Source organism: Ranitomeya variabilis, chromosome 1 (genome assembly GCF_051348905.1).
Source record: "Ranitomeya variabilis isolate aRanVar5 chromosome 1, aRanVar5.hap1, whole genome shotgun sequence".
Classification (NCBI taxonomy): domain Eukaryota; kingdom Metazoa; phylum Chordata; class Amphibia; order Anura; family Dendrobatidae; genus Ranitomeya; species Ranitomeya variabilis.
The window spans coordinates 1,126,310,391-1,126,322,745 of NC_135232.1; the positions used below are offsets into that span (position 1 = coordinate 1,126,310,391).

Genomic DNA, 12,355 nt, shown 5'->3' on the forward strand with positions numbered 1-12,355 from the left:
GCATCCACCTCAACCTGAAAGGGAAGTGAGACATCGGGCTGGCACAAAACAGGCGCCGAAGTAAACCGGCGCTTCAACTCCTGGAAAGCCTCCACGGCAGCAGGAGCCCAGTTAGCTACATCGGAGCCCTTCTTGGTCATATCCGTCAAAGGTTTCACAATGCTAGAAAAATTAGCGATAAAACGACGGTAGAAGTTAGCGAAACCCAAGAACTTCTGAAGACTCTTAACCGACGAGGGCTGAGTCCAATCAAGAATAGCTCGGACCTTGACTGGGTCCATCTCCACAGCAGAAGGGGAAAAAATGAACCCCAAAAAGGGAACCTTTTGTACACCAAAGAGACACTTTGAGCCCTTGACAAACAAAGAATTTTCACGCAAAATTTTAAAGACCAACCTGACCTGCTCCACATGCGAATCCCAATCATCAGAAAAAACCAAAATATCATCCAGATAAACAATCAAAAATTTATCCAGATACTTCCGGAAAATGTCATGCATAAAGGACTGAAAAACTGAAGGCGCATTGGAGAGCCCAAAAGGCATCACCAAGTACTCAAAATGACCTTCGGGCGTATTGAATGCGGTTTTCCATTCATCACCTTGCTTAATGCGCACAAGGTTGTACGCACCACGAAGGTCTATCTTGGTGAACCACTTGGCACCTTTAATCCGGGCAAACAAGTCAGACAACAGCGGTAAAGGATACTGAAATTTGACAGTGATCTTATTTAAAAGCCGATAATCAATACAAGGTCTCAAAGATCCGTCCTTTTTTGCCACAAAAAAGAATCCCGCACCAAGGGGGGAAGAAGACGGACGAATATGTCCTTTCTCCAGAGACTCCTTGATATATGAACGCATAGCGGTATGTTCAGGTACCGACAGATTAAACAGTCTTCCCTTAGGGAATTTACTGCCTGGGATCAAATCTATAGCACAGTCACAGTCCCTATGAGGAGGCAGTGCACTGGACTCAGACTCACTGAAGACATCCTGATAATCAGACAAATACTCCGGAACTTCCGAAGGCGTAGAAGAAGCAATAGACACAGGCAGGGAATCCCCATGAATACCACGACAGCCCCAACTTGAGACTGACATAGCCTTCCAGTCCAGGACTGGATTATGGGTCTGTAACCATGGCAGCCCTAAAACAACCAAATCATGCATTTTATGTAAAACCAGGAAACGTATCACCTCGCGGTGTTCAGGAGTCATGCACATGGTAACCTGTGTCCAATACTGCGGTTTATTTGCTGCCAATGGCGTAGCATCAATACCCCTAAGAGGAATAGGATTTTCTAATGGTTCAAGAGTAAAACCACAGTGCTTAGCAAATGACAGATCCATAAGACTCAGGGCAGCACCTGAATCTACAAACGCCATGACAGGATAAGACGACAGTGAGCAAATCAAAGTTACAGACAGAATAAATTTAGGTTGCAAATTACCAACGGTGACAGGACTAACAACCTTAGATATACGTTTAGAGCATGCTGAGATAACATGTGTAGAATCACCACAGTAGTAGCACAAGCCATTCCGGCGTCTATGAATTTTCCGCTCATTTCTAGTCAGGATTCTATCACATTGCATTAAATCAGGTGTCTGTTCAGACAACACCATGAGGGAATTTGCGGTTTTTCTATCACATTGCACCAAATTAGGTGTCTGTTCAGACAACACCATGAGGGAATTTGCGGTTTTTCTATCACATTGCACCGAATTAGGTGTCTGTTCAGACAACACCATGAGGGAATTTGCGGTTTTGCGCTCCCGCAACCGCCGGTCAATTTGAATAGCCAGTGCCATAGTATCATTGAGACCTGTGGGAATGGGAAAACCCACCATAACATTCTTAATGGCTTCAGAAAGGCCATTTCTAAAATTAGCGGCCAGTGCACACTCGTTCCAATGTGTCAGCACGGACCATTTCCGAAATTTTTGGCAATACACTTCAGCCTCGTCCTGCCCCTGAGACATAGCCAGCAAGGCCTTTTCTGCCTGAATCTCAAGATTGGGTTCCTCATAAAGTAAACCGAGCGCCAGAAAAAACGCATCAATATCAGCCAATGCCGGATCTCCTGGCGCCAGCGAAAAAGCCCAATCCTGAGGGTCGCCCCGTAAGAACGAAATAACTATTTTTACTTGCTGAGCAGAGTCTCCAGATGAACAGGGTCTCAGGGACAAAAACAATTTACAATTATTCACAAAATTCCTAAACTTAAACCTGTTTCCGGAAAACAGTTCAGGAATCGGTATTTTAGGTTCTGACCTAGGATTTCTGATAACATAGTCTTGTATGCCCTGCACACGAGTAGCCAGCTGGTCCACACTTGTAATCAAGGTCTGGACATTCATGTCTGCAGCAAGCATAGCCACTCTGAGGTAAAGGGGAAGAAGAAAAAAAAAAACAAAAAAAAAAAAACTCAGAATCTTCTTTCTTATAATCCCTCTTCTGCAATGCATTAAACATTTAATACTGGCCTGGCAAACTGTTATGACCCCAATGGCGAGGGTCTCAGAGGAACGTGGAAGTCTGCAGAATACAAAAATCCAGCTCATAGGGCAGTGGTAACTGGGTTGACCATATATCTACTCCTAACGCCAACACTAGAAGTAGCCGGGGATCATTCCTACGTTGATTCTAGATGACACGCGCCAGCCGGAGAATCTAGCTACCCCTAGTAGAGGAAAACAAAAGACCTTTCTTGCCTCCAGAGAAGGGGACCCCAAAGCTGGATAGAAGCCCCCCACAAATAATAACGGTGAGGTAAGAGGAAATGACAAACACAGAAATGAACCAGGTTTAGCACAGAGAGGCCCGCTTACTGATAGCAGAATAAAGAAAGGTAACTTATATGGTCAACAAAAACCCTAACAAAATCCACACTGGAAATTCAAGAACCCCCGAACCGTCTAACGGTCCGGGGGGAGAACACCAGCCCCCTAGAGCTTCCAGCAAAGGTCAGGATATAGATTTGGAACAAGCTGGACAAAAATACAAAACCAAAACAAATAGCAAAAAGCAAAATGCAGACTTAGCTGATATAACTGGAACCAGGATCAGTAGACAAGAGCACAGCAGACTAGCTCTGATAACTACGTTGCCAGGCATAGAACTGAAGGTCTAGGGAGCTTATATAGCAACACCCCTAACTAACGACCCAGGTGCGGATAAAAGGAATGACAGAAAAACCAGAGTCAAAAAACTAGTAACCACTAGAGGGAGCAAAAAGCAAATTCACAACAGTAGAATCTCATCTTTATTCATTTGAGGACAACAACAGGCAGGGGCAGACACCGTTAGTAGGCCGGAACCACCAATTTTTAAAAACCCAGCACTTAAAGAGAGCCAGAAGGTAGAAGCTCAGCTTTATTCAGATGAGGACAACACCAGGCAGGGGCAGACACCGTTAGTAGGCCGGAACCACCAATTTTTAAAAACACAGCACTTAATGAGAGCCAGAAGGTTGAAGCTCAGATTTATTCATTTGAGGACAACTTGAATTAGGGACTGCAGACAGACTTACCAGGCTGTCCCCTGTGTGGACCATGCATCCAATACATTAACCCATTGTGCCACAAAGGACACGTAACCTTCCGTGGCCATGCCTACCGCTCCATGTGTCTGTTGTCAGGTGTACCTTTGGACTCACAGATTGACAGAATGAAAGGACAATGTGGTCTTTAACATGCTGGTGGAGGGGTGGGATGGCTATTCTCGCAAAAGAATTGTCAACTGGGTAGCTCATAGCGTGGTACAGCATAGTACATCATGGCTTTATTAATATTAAATAAAATAAAAAAATAGGCTCTATGCACTGTAAAATTGGTTACAGGGGTACACGGGCAGCAGTGGTCAGGTCAGTGGAGGCCTAGTGGAAGGAGGGACCGCAGACAGGCTTCGAAGGCCTAACATACTAAAATGGGCTGGCTGTAGGCACTTTAGAATTGGTTCCAGGGGTACACGGGCAGCAGTGGTCAGGTCAGTGGAGGCCTAGTGGAAGGAGGGACCGCAGACAGGCTTCGAAGGCCTAACATACTAAAATGGGCTGGCTGTAGGCACTTTAGAATTGGTTCCAGGGGTACACAGGCAGCAGTGGTCAGGTCAGTGGAGGCCTAGTGGAAGGAGGGACCGCAGACAGGCTTCGAAGGCCTAGCATACTAAAATGGGCTGGCTGTAGGCACTTTAGAATTGGTTCCAGGGGTACACGGGCAGCAGTGGTCAGGTCAGTGGAGGCCTAGTGGAAGGAGGGACCGCAGACAGGCTTCGAAGGCCTAACATACTAAAATGGGCTGGCTGTAGGCACTTTATAATTGGTTCCAGGGGTACACGGGCAGCAGTGGTCAGGTCAGTGGAGGCCTAGTGGAAGGAGGGACCGCAGACAGGCTTCGAAGGCCTAACATACTAAAATGGGCTGGCTGTAGGCACTTTATAATTGGTTCCAGGGGTACACGGGCAGCAGTGGTCAGGTCAGTGGAGGCCTAGTGGAAGGAGGGACCGCAGACAGGCTTCGAAGGCCTAACATACTAAAATGGGCTGGCTGTAGGCACTTTATAATTGGTTCCAGGGGTACACGGGCAGCAGTGGTCAGGTCAGTGGAGGCCTAGTGGAAGGAGGGACCGCAGACAGGCTTCGAAGGCCTAACATACTAAAATGGGCTGGCTGTAGGCACTTTAGAATTGGTTCCAGGGGTACACGGGCAGCAGTGGTCAGGTCAGTGGAGGCCTAGTGGAAGGAGGGACCGCAGACAGGCTTCGAAGGCCTAACATACTAAAATGGGCTGGCTGTAAGCACTTTAGAATTGGTTCCAGGGGTACACGGGCAGCAGTGGTCAGGTCAGTGGAGGCCTAGTGGAAGGAGGGACCGCAGACAGGCTTCGAAGGCCTAACATACTAAAATGGGCTGGCTGTAGGCACTTTATAATTGGTTCCAGGGGTACACGGGCAGCAGTGGTCAGGTCAGTGGAGGCCTAGTGGAAGGAGGGACCGCAGACAGGCTTCGAAGGCCTAACATACTAAAATGGGCTGGCTGTAGGCACTTTAGAATTGGTTCCAGGGGTACACGGGCAGCAGTGGTCAGGTCAGTGGAGGCCTAGTGGAAGGAGGGACCGCAGACAGGCTTCAAAAGCCTAACATACTAAAATTGGCTGGCTGTAGGCACTTTATAATTGGTTCCAGGTGTACACGGGCAGCAGTGGTCAGGTCTGTGGAGGCCTAGTGGAAGGAGGGACCGCAGACAGGCTTCGAAGGCCTAACATACTAAAATGGGCTGGCTGTAGGCACTTTAGAATTGGTTCCAGGGGTACACGGGCAGCAGTGGTCAGGTCAGTGGAGACCTAGTGGAAGGACGGACCGCAGACAGGCTTCGAAGGCCTAACATACTAAAATGGGCTGGCTGTAGGCACTTTAGAATTGGTTCCAGGGGTACACGGGCAGCAGTGGTCAGGTCAGTGGAGGCCTAGTGGAAGGAGGGACCGCAGACAGGCTTCGAAGGCCTAACATACTAAAATGGGCTGGCTGTAAGCACTTTATAATTGGTTCCAGGGGTACACGGGCAGCAGTGGTCAGGTCAGTGGAGGCCTAGTGGAAGGAGGGACCGCAGACAGGCTTCGAAGGCCTAACATACTAAAATGGGCTGGCTGTAGGCACTTTAGAATTGGTTCCAGGGGTACACGGGCAGCAGTGGTCAGGTCAGTGGAGGCCTAGTGGAAGGAGGGACCGCAGACAGGCTTCGAAGGCCTAACATACTAAAATGGGCTGGCTGTAGGCACTTTATAATTGGTTCCAGGGGTACACGGGCAGCAGTGGTCAGGTCAGTGGAGGCCTAGTGGAAGGAGGGACCGCAGACAGGCTTCGAAGGCCTAACATACTAAAATGGGCTGGCTGTAGGCACTTTGGAATTGGTTCCAGGGGTACATGGGCAGCAGTGGTCTGGTCAACGGAGGCCGATTGTAATGAGTGTCTGCCAGTTAGTAGTCCAAAACAACAAATATAAAACAAAATAATTTCCTATTTGCCTATTTCTGCACTCAGGACCTAAAATTACGTCACGGCTTGCTGTGATTGGTCGCGTCGCGGCCACATGGGCGGCACGCAACCAATCACAAGCCATGACGTAATTTTAAAAATGCGCGCGTCTCCTGCCTCCCGTGATGTCACGGCTTGTGATTGGTCGCGTCGCCCATGTGACCGCGACGCGACCAATCACAAGCCGGAACGTAATTTTAAAATCCTGAATGCCTAGAATTAGGCATCCAGGACCTCAAAATTACGTCACGGCTTGCTGTGATTGGTCACGTTGCGGCCACATGGGCGGCACGCGACCAATCAGAAGCCGTGACGTCATGGAAGGAAGGAAACGCGCGCATTTTAAGCAAACAACGCTGCCGGTTCCCTCGGTGAGGTCCAGGCTGCGTCGGAGAGGTGAGTATAGCAATATTTTTTATTTTAATTCTTTATTTTACACATTAATGTTGTATTTTACACATTAATGTTGTTTCGATACCGATACCCGATACCACAAAAGTATCGGATCTCGGTATCGGAATTCCGATACCCGCAAGTATCGGCCGATACCCGATACTTGCGGTATCGGAATGCTCAACACTACTCATGTAGTGTGAGCTGGACTGGAGAGCTGGAGATCGTGGAACTTTCAGGTGTGCCGGTGGACATGGCAGACTGAGAGACGGTTGGAGACGGTATTGTTTCCGCCGGTGCTCTAGATGCAATATTTCCTCCTACAAAACTGGTGATTCCCTGACCCTGACTGCTTTTGGCTGGCAAAGAAACCTGCACAGATACTGCCGGTGGTGCGGAAAATGGTGGCCTTACAGTGACGGAAGGGATGTTGCGTTGCTGACTAGCTTCATTGGCCGAGGGTGCTACAACCTTAAGGGACATTTGGTAGTTAGTCCAGGCTTGAAAATGCATGGTGGTTAAGTGTCTATGCATGCAACTAGTATTGAGACTTTTCAGATTCTGACCTCTGCTTAAGCTAGTTGAACATTTTTGACAGATGACTTTGCGCTGATCAAATGGATGTTGTTTAAAAAAATGCCAGACTGCACTCTTCCTAGCATCGGATCCCTTTTCAGGGATTGCAGACTGAGCTTTAATCGGATGGCCACGCTGTCCTCCAACAGGTTTTGGCTTTGACACGCATTTTGGGCCAGATACGGGCCCGGCAGATGGAACCTGTTGCGATGTTGATGCCTGCTGCGGCCCCTCCTCCACCTCCGCTTCAGAACTACTGCCACCTGCACCCTGTTCCCCCAATGGATGCCAATCGGGGTCAACAACTGGGTCATCTATTACCTCCTCTTCGAGCTCGTGTGCAACTTCGTCTGTGTCACTGTGTCGGTCAGTGGTATAGCGTTCGTGGCGGGGCAACATAGTCTCATCAGGGTCTGATTGTGGATCAGTACACTGTGAGGGCAATGTTGTGGTCTGAGTCAAAAGAGCAGCATAGTACTCTGGCTGTGGCTGTGCATCAGTGCACTCCATGTCAGAATCTACTTGTAATGGGCATGGCCTGTTAAGTGTTTCACTTTCTAAGCCAGGGACGGTATGTGTAAAGAGCTCCATGGAGTAACCCGTTGTGTCGCCTGCTGCATCCTTCTCTCTTGTTGTAGTTTTTGCTGAAGAGGACAAGGAAGCGACTTGTCCCTGACCGTGAACATCCACAAGCGACGCGCTGCTTTTACATTTACCAGTTTCAGAAGAGGAGGCAAAAGAGCTAGAAGCTGAGTCTGCAATGTAAGCCAAAACTTGCTGTTGCTGCTCCGGCTTTAAAATCGGTTTTCCTACTCCCAGAAAAGAGAGCGTTCGAGGCCTTGTGTAGCCTGACGACGAAACTGGCTCCACAGCTCCAGACTTAGGTGGAATATTTTTATCCCCACGACCACCTGATGCTCCACTACCACTACCATCATTACCAGCTGACAATGAACGCCCACGGCCACGACCTCTTGCACCAGACTTCCTCATTGTTTTAAAAACTTAACCAAAGTAACTTTATTTGTTGCTGTCAAACAACTTACACGGTGAGCTATAACTTCAGAATGATTTCAATATCCCTTAACAGGTTGGTGAGACCCCAAGGAAAATCAGGCACAATGTTACACACTCTGTTTTCTGTGGCACAAAATCACAGAGATGCCACACACGTAGGACTGTCACTCAAGCACAAATGTCAATATTAATCTCCCACCTATTTTTTTTTTTTTCTCAGGGAGACTTTAGAAACCAAATAAGATAAAATGATTTTTTCAGGGACAATTTAGAAACCAAATAATAATAAAAAAAGGCTTTCTATGGCCCACTGAGTGATAGATGGCACACACAGGAGTCAGGAGTGGCACACAAGCCCTGACTGAGGCCAATATTTTTCTCCCACTGATTGATGTAGTGATTTTTTTTCAGGTAGATTTTAGAACCCAAATCAAGCAAAAAAATTAATAGGCTTTCTATGGCCCACAATTTGAGAGAGAGAGATGGCACACCCAGGAGTCAAGACTGGCACACAAGCAGAAAGGGCAATATTAATCTCCCACTGTTTGAATTTTTTTTTTTTTTCAGGGAGACTTTAGAAACAAAATAATAAAAAAAGGCTTTCTATGGCCCACTGAGTGAGAGATGGCACACACAGGAGTCAGGAGTGGCGCACAAGCCCTGAGGCCAATATTTTTCTCCCACTGATTGATGTAGTGATTTTTTTTCAGGTAGATTTTAGAACCCAAATCAAGCAAAAAAATAAATAGGCTTTCTATGGCCCACTGAGTGAGAGATGGCACACACAGGAGTCAGGAGTGGCACACAAGCCCTGACTGAGGCCAATATTTTTCTCCCACTGATTGATGTAGTGATTTTTTTTCAGGTAGATTTTAGAACCCAAATCAAGCAAAAAAATTAATAGGCTTTCTATGGCCCACTGAGTGAGAGATGGCACACACAGGAGTCAGGAGTGGCACACAAGCCCTGACTGAGGCCAATATTTTTCTCCCACTGATTGATGTAGTGATTTTTTTTCAGGTAGATTTTAGAACCCAAATCAAGCAAAAAAATTAATAGGCTTTCTATGGCCCACTGAGTGAGAGATGGCACACACAGGAGTCAGGAGTGGCACACAAGCCCTGACTGAGGCCAATATTTTTCTCCCACTGATTGATGTAGTGATTTTTTTTCAGGTAGATTTTAGAACCCAAATCAAGCAAAAAAATTAATAGGCTTTCTATGGCCCACTGAGTGAGAGATGGCACACACAGGAGTCAGGAGTGGCACACAAGCCCTGACTGAGGCCAATATTTTTCTCCCACTGATTGATGTAGTGAATTTTTTTCAGGTAGATTTTAGAACCCAAATCAAGCAAAAAAATTAATAGGCTTTCTATGGCCCACTGAGTGAGAGATGGCACACACAGGAGTCAGGAGTGGCACACAAGCCCTGACTGAGGCCAATATTTTTCCCCCACTGATTGATGTAGTGTTTTTTTTTCAGGTAGATTTTAGAAACCAAATCAAGCAAAAAAATGAATAGGCTTTCTATGGCCCACAATTTGAAAGAGAGAGATGGCACACCCAGGAGTCAAGACTGGCACACAAGCAGAAAGGGCAATATTAATCTCCCACTGTTTGAATTTTTTTGTTTTGTTTTTCAGGGAGACTTTAGAAACCAAATAATAAAAAAAAGGCTTTCTATGGCCCACTGAGTGAGAGATGGCACACACAGGAGTCAGGAGTGGCGCACAAGCCCTGAGGCCAATATTTTTCTCCCACTGATTGATGTAGTGATTTTTTTTCAGGTAGATTTTAGAACCCAAATCAAGCAAAAAAATTAATAGGCTTTCTATGGCCCACTGAGTGAGAGATGGCACACACAGGAGTCAGGAGTGGCACACAAGCCCTGACTGAGGCCAATATTTTTCTCCCACTGATTGATGTAGTGATTTTTTTTCAGGTAGATTTTAGAACCCAAATCAAGCAAAAAAATTAATAGGCTTTCTATGGCCCACTGAGTGAGAGATGGCACACACAGGAGTCAGGAGTGGCACACAAGCCCTGACTGAGGCCAATATTTTTCTCCCACTGATTGATGTAGTGATTTTTTTTCAGGTAGATTTTAGAACCCAAATCAAGCAAAAAAATTAATAGGCTTTCTATGGCCCACTGAGTGAGAGATGGCACACACAGGAGTCAGGAGTGGCACACAAGCCCTGACTGAGGCCAATATTTTTCTCCCACTGATTGATGTAGTGATTTTTTTTCAGGTAGATTTTAGAACCCAAATCAAGCAAAAAAATTAATAGGCTTTCTATGGCCCACTGAGTGAGAGATGGCACACACAGGAGTCAGGAGTGGCACACAAGCCCTGACTGAGGCCAATATTTTTCTCCCACTGATTGATGTAGTGATTTTTTTTCAGGTAGATTTTAGAACCCAAATCAAGCAAAAAAATTAATAGGCTTTCTATGGCCCACTGAGTGAGAGATGGCACACACAGGAGTCAGGAGTGGCACACAAGCCCTGACTGAGGCCAATATTTTTCTCCCACTGATTGATGTAGTGAATTTTTTTCAGGTAGATTTTAGAACCCAAATCAAGCAAAAAAATTAATAGGCTTTCTATGGCCCACTGAGTGAGAGATGGCACACACAGGAGTCAGGAGTGGCACACAAGCCCTGACTGAGGCCAATATTTTTCCCCCACTGATTGATGTAGTGTTTTTTTTTCAGGTAGATTTTAGAAACCAAATCAAGCAAAAAAATGAATAGGCTTTCTATGGCCCACAATTTGCGAGAGAGAGATGGCACACCCAGGAGTCAAGACTGGCACACAAGCAGAAAGGGCAATATTAATCTCCCACTGTTTGAATTTTTTTTTTTTTGTTTTTCAGGGAGACTTTAGAAACCAAATAATAAAAAAAAGGCTTTCTATGGCCCACTGAGTGAGAGATGGCACACACAGGAGTCAGGAGTGGCGCACAAGCCCTGAGGCCAATATTTTTCTCCCACTGATTGATGTAGTGATTTTTTTTCAGGTAGATTTTAGAACCCAAATCAAGCAAAAAAATAAATAGGCTTTCTATGGCCCACTGAGTGAGAGATGGCACACACAGGAGTCAGGAGTGGCACACAAGCCCTGACTGAGGCCAATATTTTTCTCCCACTGATTGATGTAGTGATTTTTTTTCAGGTAGATTTTAGAACCCAAATCAAGCAAAAAAATTAATAGGCTTTCTATGGCCCACTGAGTGAGAGATGGCACACACAGGAGTCAGGAGTGGCACACAAGCCCTGACTGAGGCCAATATTTTTCTCCCACTGATTGATGTAGTGATTTTTTTTCAGGTAGATTTTAGAACCCAAATCAAGCAAAAAAATTAATAGGCTTTCTATGGCCCACTGAGTGAGAGATGGCACACACAGGAGTCAGGAGTGGCACACAAGCCCTGACTGAGGCCAATATTTTTCTCCCACTGATTGATGTAGTGATTTTTTTTCAGGTAGATTTTAGAACCCAAATCAAGCAAAAGAATTAATAGGCTTTCTATGGCCCACTGAGTGAGAGATGGCACACACAGGAGTCAGGAGTGGCACACAAGCCCTGACTGAGGCCAATATTTTTCTCCCACTGATTGATGTAGTGAATTTTTTTCAGGTAGATTTTAGAACCCAAATCAAGCAAAAAAATTAATAGGCTTTCTATGGCCCACTGAGTGAGAGATGGCACACACAGGAGTCAGGAGTGGCACACAAGCCCTGACTGAGGCCAATATTTTTCCCCCACTGATTGATGTAGTGTTTTTTTTTCAGGTAGATTTTAGAAACCAAATCAAGCAAAAAAATGAATAGGCTTTCTATGGCCCACAATTTGAGAGAGAGAGATGGCACACCCAGGAGTCAAGACTGGCACACAAGCAGAAAGGGCAATATTAATCTCCCACTGTTTGAATTTTTTTTTTTTTGTTTTTCAGGGAGACTTTAGAAACCAAATAATAAAAAAAGGCTTTCTATGGCCCACTGAGTGAGAGATGGCACACACAGGAGACAGGAGTGGCGCACAAGCCCTGAGGCCAATATTTTTCTCCCACTGATTGATGTAGTGATTTTTTTTCAGGTAGATTTTAGAACCCAAATCAAGCAAAAAAATAAATAGGCTTTCTATGGCCCACTGAGTGAGAGATGGCACACACAGGAGTCAGGAGTGGCACACAAGCCCTGACTGAGGCCAATATTTTTCTCCCACTGATTGATGTAGCGATTTTTTTTCAGGTAGATTTTAGAATCCAAATCAAGCAAAAAAATAAATAGGCTTTCTATGGCCCAATGAGTGAGAGATGGCACACAC

General features: G+C 45.9%; 1 protein-coding gene across 2 annotated transcripts in view; it reads right to left on the reverse strand.

The window, feature by feature from the left end:
• LOC143793370 (catenin alpha-2) overlaps window positions 1-12,355 on the reverse strand; it is a 1,050,189-nt gene that overhangs the window by 987,516 nt on the left and 50,318 nt on the right. The gene's annotated exons all lie outside the window — the stretch shown is intronic.